Source organism: Squalius cephalus (assembly GCF_949319135.1).
Source record: "Squalius cephalus genome assembly, chromosome: 3".
Lineage (NCBI taxonomy): Eukaryota > Metazoa > Chordata > Actinopteri > Cypriniformes > Leuciscidae > Squalius > Squalius cephalus.
Genome location: NC_137124.1, coordinates 43,819,561 through 43,835,411, shown reverse-complemented (window position 1 = coordinate 43,835,411; position 15,851 = coordinate 43,819,561). Strand labels below are relative to the sequence as shown.

The window sequence follows — 15,851 nt, the reverse complement described above, 5'->3', positions numbered from 1 at the left end:
CCTTTACCTATGGTAGCACGGACATGCCGGACGATGGAACTGCCGATGATCACAGCGTCGCGTTCCGTCTCGCGTAGAGGGGAGAAGCGGTTCCGGGTGGAGATCTCGAAGGCCGGGAGGGGCGGAGAGGTCCTAGCTCTGGTCCTGGCCCGCGTCTTCCGCTGTGGAATCACCCAGGGTCCATGTTGTTGTGTCGGTGCCGGAGTGAATGAAACCAGGGATGATCGCATCCTGGGCAGAGAAACACATGGAGTAGACGAGGTCGGAGTCAAAAGGTTACTAACCACTGACCTGTGAGCATCGGCGCGTGATGTTTCAAGCGCGAAACGTCGATCTCGTAGCTCGGCCTGTCTCTCTAGTAGGTCGCGGATCTGCTTCTCCACGGATTCCAGCTCTAACTGCACAGAATGCAGCTCGAAGGTGTCCTCACCTGCACTCAAAGGTAACGTTAGACACACATCCGTTATATTCGCCATTATAGCAGATGTGCTATAATGGCGAATTATAGCTTTCAGTGATACGGGTGTAAATAAGTCGATCGATAGGCGCGACCACGCGTGTAATGCTAGCGGGCTAAGGCTAGTAGCGGAAGTTCGAAAGGTTGGATATATGTAGCGATATCAGAGCAATCCGATTGTTTTTTAAGGAGAATAGTATTCCAGATATGTTCACACGCTATAAAAATGAAAAAGTTCGTTTGTAAAAGAGTGTAAAGAAGAAAAACAAGGTTTCTGAATTAATTAGACGGAGCTCCAAACACAACAACGCACTCAGTCGCGACGCATGCGCAGTTTCAAATGGAGAATGGCCCGGCCTCAGCGGGGCTACAAACATCTCCCTCCTCATTCCGCCGGTGAGTGAGGCACGCGGGGTGCTGAGCATTACTCGTGACCGTCCGCTCTGACATCCCTGGGCGCAGTTTGCGCGGGAAGCGGGGCGAGTAGCCGGAGCGTCGTCATGTTTTGCAGGCGAGCGTGTAAGGTAACAGGCTCGTTTACTGCAATATATTTCCATTATTTCCATTATTTCTTAACTACTGGATGGACCACTATTTATGGCGCAAATTAGTTAAAATCTCCCGGAATCTAGAGCGAGCACGCATGCAAGACAGAGACTAACCGTAGCGCACACACGGCATACGGCAGCGTTGAGCATTGTAGCCAATCACTGACATGTCTGTTGAACGCATTGGCCAATCAGAGGCGTTTAAATGAGTCGCTGTCCTGAAGATGTGTTTTGCGCGAGCTCACCGAGTTCTACACTTTCGCAAACCTGTCATTATTATTGCCTATAAACTTAAGATGCAAATAAGAGATTCACTGCAATGTATCTGATATTCGTGATGCTGCTCTGATGCGCTCCATTACGCACCGCTCTGTTTGGTGTTAGGATGACTAAAAGTTCAGCGGTCTAGCTCTTCAATGTCAGAATGATTAAAGAAGTGAACGAATGCCTGGCAAAATGTAAGTGGAAAACATTTAATATTTTTCCATTTAACAACTCGAAAGTTGGCAACCCTGCATTCGTGACGCGAGATGTTTTAAAAAGTGGTGAAAAAAAAAAAAAAAACAGCAGGATTGCGAGGCCCCCGGGATTGCGAGAGCCTAAGTCCCGCCCCTCCGCTTCCGGCTCATGGGACCTTATTTCGGAAAAAAATATGTATGGAAGTCAATGGCGAGAGATAACTTATCTTTTTATTCCGTCTGAACTGTGCCCTGAACTACACATATGATGTTTGCCAATTTAAAAGGTAATTATGAAAGTAAAGAAAGTCGCAGTTTGTCATAAAACAGAAGAGTAACGTTTAGTTTTATGTGAAAATTGCTCAATGAACTACATCTCTCGTCTCGCACTATGTGCGTCACAAGATCCGTTGCTCGTATGTGTGTATTCTGGCTCAAAACACTCAGGCATGACGGCGTAACGTTACCATTATAATGTAAGACTATAGAAACAATGACTGACGTTAGCTTCAGTAAAGTTAGCTTCATTCATTGAGAGAAAAGGTATGACGTCGCGTGTGCGCCTTCTGGGTTTGTAGTCTTTGTAATTACGTGTTTTCACAGTCTTATACCTCAGCAGTTTTATATCAAGCTGCGACTTTCTTGACTTTAAAATGTATCTTTTAAATTGACAAACATCATATGTGTAAATCAGGGCACAATTCAAACGAGATCAAAATATTTGTTGTCTCTCGCCATTGACTACCATACAATGTTTTTCCGAAATAAGGTCCCATGGTGGTCGACCGGAAGGGGAGGGACTTAGGCTCTTATTGGCGCGAGGCCCTGTGCGGTTGCACAGTTCTGTGTGACTTTGACGCGTTTTAATGTGCGTGCGCGTGCGTGAACACTCGAGTCGCCTTCAAACACTGGAGCGGAGATGAGTTGCCATGGAAACGGCGCGGCACCGCACTACCTCAACTGTCAGCAAAACTCCGTCTCTCGCTGTTGTTTTCACTGCTTTCAGGTGAGTTTAGCCTCTAAAATCACACAAATAATACACACAACTGTTCTTGACACTGCTCTTATTTATAATTGACACGCTTCTGTTGAATATTTACTTTATAGAAATGGTTTAGTGTCTTCGAAAAAGTCCGTTAGCATCTCAACCGTTTTCAGAAGAGGTAAAGTTAACGTTAAGGTTAACTTAGGCTAACTTTATAGCTTGCTTTTGTTTATGAAAGTTTGGGCCTTTAATCACATCTTATGTGTAGATGAGAGGTTTTGATAGTTTTGTAAAGATTTTGCTTGGAAGTGAGCTAATTTATTTAAAATAAACGTACTGTTAATCGGTGACGTCACTTAAGTTAAGTTACATGGAGTGCTAAAATTAACAGTTAGCTGAAACTAGCTCAATGGTTAACAAATATTGATAAAAATTGTTCTGTGATTTCAGCAGCAACAAAATAATCCCTCTAACGTTACAACAGAGGGAAGCTCCACGACTTCAACATTTCTGAAGAAAGCTGCTGCCAGAGAAGTGGGAGACACAGGTGAAGTGAGGAAGCTCTTTAAATAACTTCATCCATTTTCATATTTGGATAAGATGTTATTTTTCCCAAAAATACTAGTTAATGTTATCACATTGGACTGAAACTTAGTGACTTTTTGTTCACAAAGGGTATAACTGCTTCTCAAATATTTGACAATTTTTGTTCTTTGTTACTACACTTGTGGTGTTCCTGGTCAAAAATGACTGGCCTACAAAAATAGCTTATAAATCACTTGTTATGCTATATTATCACCCAATTTTGGATTCAATCTTTTGTCAACTTGCTCTTTTTTGCAATTAGGACTGGTTTTATATTTCTATTTGCATCTGATTAATCGTAGGCCTCATTTATCTGAGAGAAGGCATTTATGAATAATTTTGGAAATATTAAATAAAATATGAAAACATTTGCACTGTTATATCAAACTATTCTACTTTAATGTTTCACAAGGAAGTTTGATTTGTTTTGTGTGTCTATGAATGTCAGACGGATGAATTAATATTAGATGCAGGTCAGGGTAGGATCAAGTTTCTCTCTGTGAAAAAGAATGTGTGTAATACTCAAAATAGTTTGTGTGTTTTAATGTGTGTGTGTGTTTGGGTAGTGTCTGTATGCATTTGGGTAGTGTGTGTATGCATGTATCGACACATGCACAGGTCCAAGGGCTCGATGTTTGCAAGCACACATGCACATATGTGTACATGAACATAATGCACATGTTCATATTTTACTTAATATTTCCAAAATTATTCATAAATGCCTACTCTCAGATAAATGAGGCCTACCATTAATCAGATGCAAATAGAAATATAAAACCAGTCCTAACTGCAAGAGAACAAGTTGACAAAAGATTGAATCCAAAATTTGGTGATAATATAGCATAACAAGTGATTTATAAGCTATTTTTTGTAGGCCGGTCATTTTGGACCGGGAACACTCCAAGTGTTATAGGGTTTTGAACACAACACAATGGGCCCTATCTTGCACCCAGCGCAATTGACTTTGTACACCGACGCATGTTTCATTTCCCTCATTCCCTCATTTCATCTTTTCCCTCCACAGACGCACGTTGGTAAATTAGGGAATGAACTTGCGCTCCCCGGGGCGGTTCAGCGCAAAGAGGAGGCGTGTTCCGGCGCAAACGTTCCCTCATGCTATTTTGCAGGTTTAGAAAACAATTCCGCCACTGACCGAAAAAAAATTGTTTAAAGTCAGTGGCGCGTTGCGCATGTTATTCATATGCTATTTTAAGGGCGCATGCTTGGCCGTAATCAATGAAACATGAGCACAACTCACACACACTTTGATTCTCTCATCTACAGCAGTAAAGAAGCAGCAGTAAAGGAGCAGGGCTACATAAAGTCTATACTGGATTTCCCTTAATCTTTTACGCGCATTAATATCATCCTTATGGAAGAGTCCTGGTGGTAAGTTGGGGTTAGTCTTGAGCAGGAGTAAGTGCTGTGGGGTAAGAGCTTCCAGATCATTAATATCATTGGAAGGCATGGTAATAGGCCTACTATTCAGAATGGCTTCACATTCACAGAAGAACGTCTGAAGACCTTCCTCATCCAAGTTTTGTTCTCTCAGTGTAGCACCCATGATTTTCCTGATGGACCGGATGATTCTCTCCCACACCCCTCCATGGTGGGATCCGGATGGTGGATTGAATAACCGTCTGATGTCACGTTGGAGCAAGCTGTTCTCGATTTGTGAAGTATTCCACTCCTTTATTGCCTTTCTGAGCTCATGATCAGCTCCAACAAAGTTGGTCCCATTATCAGATCTCATCTCCTTCACCTGACCTCTTCTCGCAATGAAGCGACGCAGAGCTTGAATAAAGGAGTCTGTTTCCAATGATGTTGCCATTTCTATGTGGACCGCACGACAAGCAAGGCAAGTAAATATCACCCCATATCTTTTTACAGATGATCTTCCACGTTTAATGTTGAATGGCCCAAATAGATCCACTCCAGTTCTGGTGAAGGGTGGCTCGTCTGGTACAACTCTGTTTCTTGGTAAGTCCGCCATCATTTGTGTGCCTGATGCACCATGTTGTCTTCGACAGCTAGTACACCGTGACAGCATTCTTCTGATTGACGAGGGAGCATCGATAATCCAGTACTTTTGACGTACATGAGACAAGACATGATTACGTCCACTGTGTCCCAGCTAGGGATGGGTATCGTTAAGGTTTTAACGGTATTACTACTCTTACGATACTCCTTATCGATCCGGTACTTTAACGGTATTCTTATCGGTTCTTTTTGTTATATTAAAAAAAAGGGAAAAAAATAATTTAGAACATAATTAATATTGCTTTATATTTTGAAATGTTAAATAAATATCTATAGCAAAAGAAAAAGCAATGCTTTAACTGAACAAATAAAACATGTATGTTATGCAGAAGGGTGCAGGCTTTTGTGTTTTATATTCAGAAGACATAGGACACCAAAAACACAGTACAAACACATGGTCAAACAAAAAAAAGTATACAATAAAACAAATATACAAATTATATACCCAGTGCTTTAATTTCAGTAATGTCAGCATTACTGTTCAGGAGTAATATGGGCTAAAAAGACATCTAATAAAGTCAGATGTAAAATAACACTGCATAGTTTATCATAGATAGATTAAAGCTTATAAAAGCCAAAATTATTCATCCAAGAGCTGTGACTGATTTTCTCTTTTCCTTTTGTTGTTTGATTGACATGAATGGAGCAATCGTCAGCAGGTTTATTAGACTGCTGCCTCTTTAAGACCAAATGCAGATCTATTCATACGCATCATATTTTCTCCCAACCATTTACGCCCATTTAAGACATAAACTGTATTTAAGTGAATAAACTGTTTAAGTGAATCTCCAAGCCATTTTTACATATTTGTGTGTATATTTGATCGTTTAGATGCGCACACGAAGCCCAAAATATACGTTGCTTGTCTCGTTGCGGTGTTTCGGAGCGCGCGCCGCATTTGGAACAGCGTCCATTGCGTCAATTTTGGTACTTTTAATAGCCTTTTATTATCAAACGCATCTCACAGTTTAGCAACAGTATAGACTACATTTTACAACAATCACCGATCGTGCAGATTCTGACGTTACGTTTGGGTTTTAGGGAGAAATGACAGCGCACCGCTGTGAAGGGAAGGAAGTTGCGTTGGAGAGAATGCGGCTTTAGTTTTTAATGGTTATACCTCAAGTATCTTCTTTTTTTATAATCATTGGAAGACAAAATCTAAAATAAAATTAGTTTGATATCAAAGATCTAAAGTGTAACCATTTGAATGTTTAGTTCTGTCCTCATCGTCACTCATTAAGCAGGGCTGTTGTGATGTGCGCGCCGTGGCTCCGCGTGAAAGATCGCTCTCTCTCTCACACACTCTCTCTCTTTAGCAAAAATGCATCACAGACAAAGGGTTCAATATTATTATATATAGAAGTGGCTGGCGAGATTAAATTTGCAAGATAATAATTTCTTAATAGCAATAATATATAGCACGTGTAGCCTACTTTCTTCATTTCTCCAGTACCGACAGCAGAACCGATAACGTCCGAGCTTATCGATCCAGCGGTCTTTCAAAATTCAGCACCGGTGCCCGTTTAATACCGGGTTTCGGTACCCATCCCTAGTCCCAGCCGCTCATGCGAATCCTGGAGAATCAGATCAGCCACACGATGGTTCTTAGGCAGGATCATCGGGTGCTTGGCTTTGGCTGGCATGGATGCTCGATTGAGCCTCCCTCCAACACGAAGGATTCCCTCTTCAAGTTGTGGATTCAGTCTGAAGATTCGACTACTCTTCTTGATGGAGTCCTTTCTCCGAAGAGCAGATATCTCTTCCTGAAACCTACTTTGCTGACAATGGCTGATCATATCCGTCTCAGCTTGTCGCAGATTGTCCACGGTCAGGTAAGTCTGTTTGAGACTCTTTTTGTAGCTCAACATCTCCCTGTTCACCCGTTGTTGATCACTGTACAATCCATTCATCTCCTTTCTCTTTCTTGACAGGTTTACCAGGGTTCCCTTGAGTTGTGTGAGCCTTCACAGCCTTCTTGAGGTGTATCCATGAAGAATAGTATTGAATTAGTTGTTGCATTGCATCAGTGCTTTCTTCTGCTGTTGTAGCATTGACAAGTATGCCTTTCTTGACCTCAGGATCTTCAGCTGTGAGCTCTTCTAGGTGATCATGTTTGTCTGGCCATTCCCTTTCAGGTTTACTGAGGAAGACAGGCCCTGCAATCCAAACTTCGTTCTTCATGAAGACACTCACCTTTTGTCCCCTGGAGGCGCAATCAGCAGGATTCAACTGAGTGTTGATGTAGCTCCATTGCTGCACTTTTAATGCTTGCAAAATTATGGCAATCCTGTTCACCACAAATGTCTTAAATCTGATGTTCTCATTTGCTAAGTACTTGAGTACGGCAGTACTGTCCGTCCAAAACCTGGAATCTGACAGTGGCAACTGTAGTTCTTTCTTCAGCATGACATCCACCTTCACAGCTAAGGCAGCCGCCGTCAGCTCCATCCGCGGGATAGTTGGTGGTTTGAGAGGGGCAACCCTTGACTTTCCCAAGACAAATGAGCAGCATATTTGGTTGCTACTGTTCTTCTGGACTAAGTAAGTAACAGTACCATAGCCTGTTTCGCACACGTCACAAAAGTGATGCAGCCGAGCTTGCACTGTTTTCCCAAACTCGGGTGGTTTAAAGCACCGATCCACCTTAAAGTCAGTGAGCTGTTGAAGTTCTTCAGTCCACTCTGTCCATTGTTGTGCGAAATGTTCTGGCACATTGTCATCCCAGCCTGTTCTTAGTCTACACAATTCTTGCAGGATGTTTCTAGCAGGCAGTATGACTGGCGACAACATTCCCAGTGGGTCGTAGACTGAACTCATCGTAGACAGGATTCCTCTCCTGGTGAGAGGCTTCTGCTCTATGTGCACGTGGAACTTGAACTGATTTGACCGGATACACCACTGTACTCCCAAAGCTCTCTTGATGGCGAGTGAATCCTGGTCAAGATCGAGATCTTTGACTTCTGTTGCCCGGTCCTCAAATTTTTAACAACACATTTCGATTGTTCGTCATCCATTTTGTCAGTCTAAAACCTCCTGTTTGACAGATGGCCTTCAAGTCTTGGAGTAGTCTGACTGCTTCTTGTTCAGTGGCAACTGATCTCAAACAATCATCTAGATAAAAATGATTTAAGACTGTATCCACTACTGCTGCACCAAACATGTTCTTGTTGTCCTCGGCACACCTTCTCAATGCATTACAAAACACCTGTAAGCTCGATAAAGTCATCACCTTCTAGGCTACTCACTTCTAGGTCTGATGCAGCTTTGCATGAGACTGTCTTTTGGTCTCCCATAGTAGTGAGTAGGATGTTCACATTTTTTCCTTGCAGGTGAAGGTCGTTCGCCAGCTTGTTAGTGCAGAAGGAGGCGTTACTCCCTGGATCCATGAATGCATAACAAGTCAACACCTTGTTGCCTTTCTTTGCCTTTACTCTCACAGGAACGATGGCGAGGACACTACCTGTACCCCCGACCCCAGTCTGAGAGCATGCTTCCCCTGCATCCACGAATCCACTGACAACGGTTTGCTCTTTCTTTGGAGACTCCTCTTTTTGCTTCTCCTGTGAAGCCTCTTCCTTTGGTAAGTCTTTAAATTTCTGCTTTATGTGTAAGAGCGTAGGGTGTGTCGCTGAACATATCTGACAGCTCTTCTTTTCTTCACAGGCATTACTCATGTGTCCTCCTATAAGACAACTGAAACCAAGTCCTTTGCTCTTAAGGAATTCAAGCTTTTCTTTGTGCAACTTTCTTTGGAGTTTCTTGCACTGTTCCATGGTATGATCTCCCAGACAGAAGATACAAGGTTTCATGAAGGCTTTGTCCATGTTTGTTCCCTTCTCCTGAGCTTTCTTGCTTCCGGCACCACCATCTTTCTCAGCTTTTTGTTCTTTTACTTCAGTGGCTAGTGTTGTGATATTTTTCTTTCCACTTGACCTTTCAGTCTGACGCTTTGTTTGTCCTGAGATTTCACCAAACACAGGGTGTGCTGCCATTTCAGCCTGTGTGTTGACAAATGACACTACGTCTTTGAACTTTGTCTGCCGATCTTGCTTTTTCTGAATGTCTATGGCGACACTCCTGAATCTCTCTCTCAGCCTGTGGGGGAGCTTTGAGATGATCGTGCGCATGTTAGCAGCATTTTCCATCTCTTCTAAGTGCTGCAGATCTGACATTGCATTATTGCAGTTTGTCAAAAAGAGGGCATATGCTTCAAGTGCCTTGGTGTCATCTGCTTTAATGGCAGGCCAGTTTAAAGCCTTGTCTAGATATGCCACGTTCCTTTAGAAGTCTCTTGGCTTCAGGGTAGCCCTGATCTGGATCCATATGAAAACAGCTGCGCACTAAGTCATTAGGCTGTCCATATGTGTGCTGTTCTAGATAGTAAAGCCGATCTTTGCTGTTTTCAGTCTTACTTTCTATGCGGTGCTCAAAGGCTCTCATGAAGAGACGTTTTTTTTTACAGGTTCTACTTGCAACAGTCATGCAGCAGCAACGACGAACTCGTTGAGACCGTAAGCAATCCACTTAGCACTCACCAGCCATGAGCACAGCGCATGATAAGGCTAGTAGCCGAAAGTCGGCTAGTTTTTCCGATTTACAAAAAAGAATGTAAGCTGACTAATACACTTATTTTAGTTGCTAATGAAATAAAATATTCTTAATAGAAGTAGCTAGAAGTTAGCAGTTAGCACGTAAGAAAACCGTTCGCTTCCACAGCTCTCAACATCTGAATCACATAATGAGAATCAACGTAATGTAGCCGGAGTTTGGCCGGTTCTTAAAGAGGCAGTACACTATTTTACCATTAAGAACATGAATTCTAGTATGCTTTTAACCTTTTAAGTATTATTTAACATTTTAACCATTACATGAACTTCTAAATGAAATTATTTACCTTTTTAACATTAACTCTTATTCACATTACTATGAATTGTACTTTGGCCTCTACACTAATTAAGAAATCATTTTCTGTATATTCTTTCTCTTTTCTGCATTTCACCTCTGCTGTAGCTTCTTTCCTTTTAATAAAACCTGTCATTGTATAATAATATTGTAGGCTCTGTGACAAATGGTTTGTTGTGTTCCTAGATCCTTCCATGCTGATGTCCTGAACCGTAGCAGAGTTGAGCTGATCATCATCTCTAAGGCGCTATCAAACAGATGACTAGTAAGTAAAACCAAGCCAAAGAAAAATGTACACTTGTGGACAATAAAGGAACTAAACTAAAACTTCAAACATACTCTAATGTTGTTGGTAAAAATATATGTTTGTTTTGTAAGAAGTATCTTATGCTCACCAAGACTGCATTTATTTAATTAAAAATACAGTAAAAACAATAATATTGTGAAATAATATTAAAACATTTAAATAACTGTTTTCTATGGAGAAGCATCACATTATCCTTCAGAATTCATTCTAATATGATGATTTGATGAAACATTAATGATTATTATCAGTGTTGAAATCAGTTGTGCTGCTTCATATTTTTCATTTTCAGGATTATTTGATGAATAGAAAGAAAAAAAAAAGCATTTATTTGAAACAGAAATCTTTACTCTCAATTAAATGCATCCTTGCTGAATAAAATATGAATTTCTTAAAAAAAAAATTAAAAAAAAAATTCTATTGAACCCAAACTTTTGAGTTTAGTAGTGTAAACTACCATTTATATATGTTCGGTCTATTTAACAATTAATCCTGGAAAGAGAAAAAAGAAAATGGATTAAACTGTTACACTGGTTTTCACAGAAATATTAAGCAGCACAATTGTTTTCAACATTGATAATACTCAGAAATGTTTAGGACGTTTGCATTGTGAGAATGTATAGTATTCAAATATAAAAATGCTGACTTGTTAGGTCATGTTTTCTCATTAAAATCAGATGATTTCCTATTAATTCAATTGAATGTAAGGGAATAACTCTAGAATAACCTTCCTGATAATGTTTGGGGCCCAGAAACATGATCCTAATTTAAATCTAGATTAAAGACACATCTCTGGAGCCAAGCATTCAATTTACACATCTCATAATCTTGCACTACAGTTAAGGCCATTGCACACTGAGTCAGAAATTTTCGTATGCGTTTTTTCGTGTTCGTCAGCCTTAAAATTCGTCACGCACAGAAACCTTGCACACTGAGTCCGATGCGTATTTATTAAACCTTTGCGGAAAAAAACGCAAAAAATATCAAATGGATTCGTTAAGAAGAAAGAGGGCAACAAAATCATCCTCACTGCTTGACGAATCCATTTGGTATTTTTTGCGTTTTTTTTCCGCATAAAAAACGGAAAAAAACGGTTTGATAAGGAGGTGAAACTCTCCTTCCTCTCGGCGCAATCTCAGGATTTGCGAAATTATCCCGAGCGATTCAAAATACATCAGAATGTCAGTGGAACAGTTTGATGCTTTGCTAGCGATACTGGAGCCACATATTAAAAAGAAGACCACCAATTTCCGTGAACCAATCGATCCTGAGCAGAGACTGGCAGTATGTCTAGGTATGGACCCTTTTTACAGTCTGTGGTATGGACACACACACACACACACACACACGGCTGGCGGAAGCGCTGGGCAGACAGAACAGTATACAGGTTATATTTTCCGAAATTTCGATCTGATTGAAAGGGGAGCTGGCTCTGAATTGTCAAAAAAACCTCTCAAAATACTGGCTGTGGATGCGAAAAACGCAGAAAATCGAACCCGATCCGAATTTTTTTATTACGGACGAAAGTTTCGTAGACAGTGTGCAAACGTGATTGACATAACGTGAGGTCGAATTTTTTTTTTTACGTGCGAAAATTTCGGATGCAAATTTCGGACTCAGTGTGCAATGGCCTTTAATGTGATGAAATAGTAAAAAGTGCACATGATCATCTTTTGCCTGAAATAATATGTACAGCAGCTATGCTAATCTTGCTCCTGTTGCTTCCCTGTTTCTATCTCAGGATGCTCAGCAAGTTCACTAGAGATTACAGCAGCTCCAGTGTGGATCCAGCCTCACTTGTGAAGACTTCTAATGACACCAACACTCATAAAGACTTCAGATGATGGCAACTATAGATGGACACAAAACTGCCAGATATTATCCTTATATTGAATTGGCCCGGTTTCACACACAGGGCTTAGATTAAGCCAGGATTAGGCCTTAGTGAAATTAGGATATTTAAGTAGCTTTTTAACCCTAAAACAGGCAACGTGACTCACGAGTCACATAGTTTTTATTGTCTTTTTTGGGGCCTAAGAACGATTTTTTCATCAAATCCTTTTATCTATCACAGCCTGGTCTGTCTTGAGTATGCTGGTCACATGATTTGCTTCAAGTTTTTTGTGATAAATTAGTCAGCCTGACCTAAATCCAACAAGGCTGCCGGTGGTGCAGGACATTCAGATTTTGAGGAAAGTAAATATATATTAAACTTACTTTTCTTCTGGAAAAATAATAATAATACTGCTAACATTAATTGTGAACATTGTCTTAAGGTGCTGAAGAAGAAAATTAATTTATATGTTGTTCATGTTGTTATTTAGCACGTTTTGAAATATATGTGACTCCTGAGTCACGTTGCCTTTTTAGGGTATAAAAAAGGGATTAACTCTAATTTTGACTATCTGTGTATTTTGAGTTTTTAATTCACTATATTACAATTAAAACCTAATCTAATCATGACAAACTATATATCATTGGAATGGTCTAAGACTCCTAAATAGATATTCTAGCTCTGTTTTTTGTTACGAACTATGTAGGAACAGTAATAGATGAATTTATGACAAGAGTGCACCTCAAAAAATCTACATCATAACAGGAGTTCTGGCGTTTGTCACAAAAAGTCGATGCACACACTTTTAATAATTGAAACTTTGGTTTTCATGCTAAAAGTTCATAATAAAACATATAATCTAGTATTTGTCAATAAAAAATTATAAAATAATATTATCCTCTAAAAAGCATAACATATATATATATATATATATATATATATATATATATATATATTATCTAAAATATAATATTATCTTTTTATCACCTTTTTTATTACATCACATATTTCAGTAGTTATCATAAATTAGGTATCATTTGAAAGCTTACAAACTCACAATTCATCCTGTGAAAACCGCTTTGAAATTGGACGTTGCGTTACCATAGAAACGGTAGTCTAAATTATTTTCTCTGGCTCCACCCCTTTTGGGCGTAATCATGTTTCATAATTTATGATCAAAACCTTTTCTAATCTTGACAAAATATTGTCAGAAAGGTCTGAGTCTCAAGGTTTGATATTTTGTGACAGAAGTGATATTTGGACAGAAATGTATTAATTTGTTACAGCAGAATGCATACAATTCAATCCAATGGAATGTATGTCACCCGGTGGCTATTTCTGGTATTACGCCTAAACAAAATCTCATGGGAACTTCAAGTTTTGTGATATCAACTTCAAATTTGGAACAAAACATGGTTAGATATATGGCTTTGATTTTATATTAATTTTAGAGTAAAACATATTTCGTAAAATAGATATTTTATATAAAAGAATATTAAGTACAGTATATTTGATTTACTGTAAATTTAAACTTCCATAACTTTTTCATACCTTCATTTTTTTAAGTGCTTTCACTTCAGCAATAATCTGCACAGTGTTTTCTTTAAAACAAGACCAAACTTAGGTCTATACCCAAAAGCATTCTTGAATTACAACCATTTAAGTTTGAATAGTGCATTTTAATGTCCATTCTCAAAAAGGGGGTGACAGTTAAGGGGTTAAAGTATCATTTTTATGGTAACGCAGGGTCCGATTTAAAAACAGTTTTCACAGGCTGAATCTTGAGTTCGTAAGCTTTCAAATGATATATAATTTGTCAACATTAGATCAGGAGAAGTATAGGATATAATTGTTTTAAACATGCAATGGCAGTTACAGTTATAGATTTGGTCCTTTTTCTATACCCTAATCAGGCAACGTGACCTGGGAGTCACAACTCATAAAATCCAAAATATATCAAATATTTCAAAAATTCTTTTGGATATGTTTTACTTAAGTCCAGATGATATAAAAAATTGCATGAAATTATTTTTTGCTTATCATTTTCTACTCGTGCCTGTTTAAGGGTTAAAATGTACTTTAGAAAAAAAAAAAGAAGGAAAAAAAAACATTACTGGTGTGCATCTTGAACCAAAACAATGGCACTGAAATATTTTAAGATATGTGAGTGCAAGTTGCTTCCAGTTAAGACAGTTCAAACATGCATTTTAGTCTGGGATAATCTTAAGCCTTTTCTGTGAAACCGGGGAAGGTTTGCATGACAGTTTTGCTGACAAATAAACAGGAATATCTCAGTACACGTAACTCAGAGAAACATTGTTCTAACATATTACCAACATTGTAAGAATAGCGGGTTGAAAATCTGCAAACTTACCCTTTAAAAATGTTGAAGGATAGCAATAAGGACTTTAAACTCATGATTTGTATTATCTTATGGACATTACTTTGTTGCCAGAAGATGCTCTCCAGTGAGTAGCAGTCGCCTCTGGCTGATTAAAGGATATTTTGCAATTGTATAACCTTGAACATGCATTTTTTGTAAAGGTGCTATGAAACGATTTGTATTGTGAAAAGCACTATATGGTTTTACTATGGTACATCTGTACCAACCATGTTATTATTTTTATTTTTTTTTAAACCATGGTTCAAGTTAGTAATATACATATGGTTATAGTCATGATTACCATAATTTTACTGCAATTATTACAGCAATATAATATTGCTGTAATAATTGCAGTAAAATTATGGTAATCATGACTATAACCATATGTTTTTAAACCTTTTTGTTGTGAAACCATGGTTCATTTTGTTAGCAACTATGGTTTTACTGCAAATGCTGTGGTAAAACCATGGTTCATTTTTATAAGGGTACAAATTATCCTACAATGTACTTAACTAATAGTCACATTGGATAAAATAATCTGATAAATGTTATGCAAATGTATCCATTTCATCTGTTCACTGAAAATGAATTTAATAAAAACAAATTTGCAACTGCTATTGAGACTGGTGTACATAGCTTTTTTTTTTATCCATTATAGTGTAAGGGAATTTTGGTTAGCATGAGTAACTGATTATTATAAACCGTGGACCGACCGTGGTCCGCCAGAAAACACTTATTATAAACCAGCGGCACGATAGCGGACCACCGTTGGGAAAGCGGCGGCGGCCGCTGGAGGTCCGCTAGAATAACGATGAGCAAAACGCCAGTGATCCGCCAGCGGCGTCCGCCGGTGGGCCGCCAACTTTGCCACCGGTGGTCCGCCACTGGCCCGCTGGACTCATGTTAGCTGAATATGTAAGAATTTCTTACCTTACATCTTTCTTGTCTTCAAATCGCGTTCTTCTTCTTCTGAGGTAGCCTAAATCCAATGTAAGCTCAGGCACCCCAGATAGCAAAAATCATCTGGCCCAGACCCTTCGTAAGTTCTGGGCCAGATCCGCTCAACGGACTCGGCACGGTGTCTTTTGGCACAACGGGCCAATACCGGCACGGATCCGTTTTTTTCCTCATCTGGACCAGAACTGGGCCAGCTCCGGATTCCTTTATGGCGATTTGGCCCAAGTGTGGGCCAGATCTGGTCCAGCTCTGTTCTGGATCTGGTCCAGAATCATGCCGGATCAGGGCCAGCTCATTTTGTTGACAGTACACAAACACACTCGTTCGCTCTATCTAAGTAGTATACATATCTAGAATTTCATGAATCTTCTCATTTACATGATCTAATATCTTAT

The 15,851-nt window shown here is 39.4% G+C and overlaps 1 long non-coding RNA gene across 2 annotated transcripts; it reads left to right on the top strand.

Annotated features, from left to right (window-relative positions):
• Nucleotides 1-2,312: 2,312 nt before the first annotated feature.
• On the top strand, nt 2,313-12,262 carry LOC307154978. 2 transcript variants are annotated; one of them, XR_013820444.1, is made up of 4 exons: nt 2,313-2,469; nt 2,899-2,995; nt 10,165-10,243; nt 12,024-12,262. It is a non-coding gene; the product is annotated as an uncharacterized lncRNA (long non-coding RNA). The 2 variants fall into 2 exon arrangements; XR_013820445.1 differs by having other exon boundaries at nt 2,899-3,000.
• Nucleotides 12,263-15,851: the final 3,589 nt, after the last annotated feature.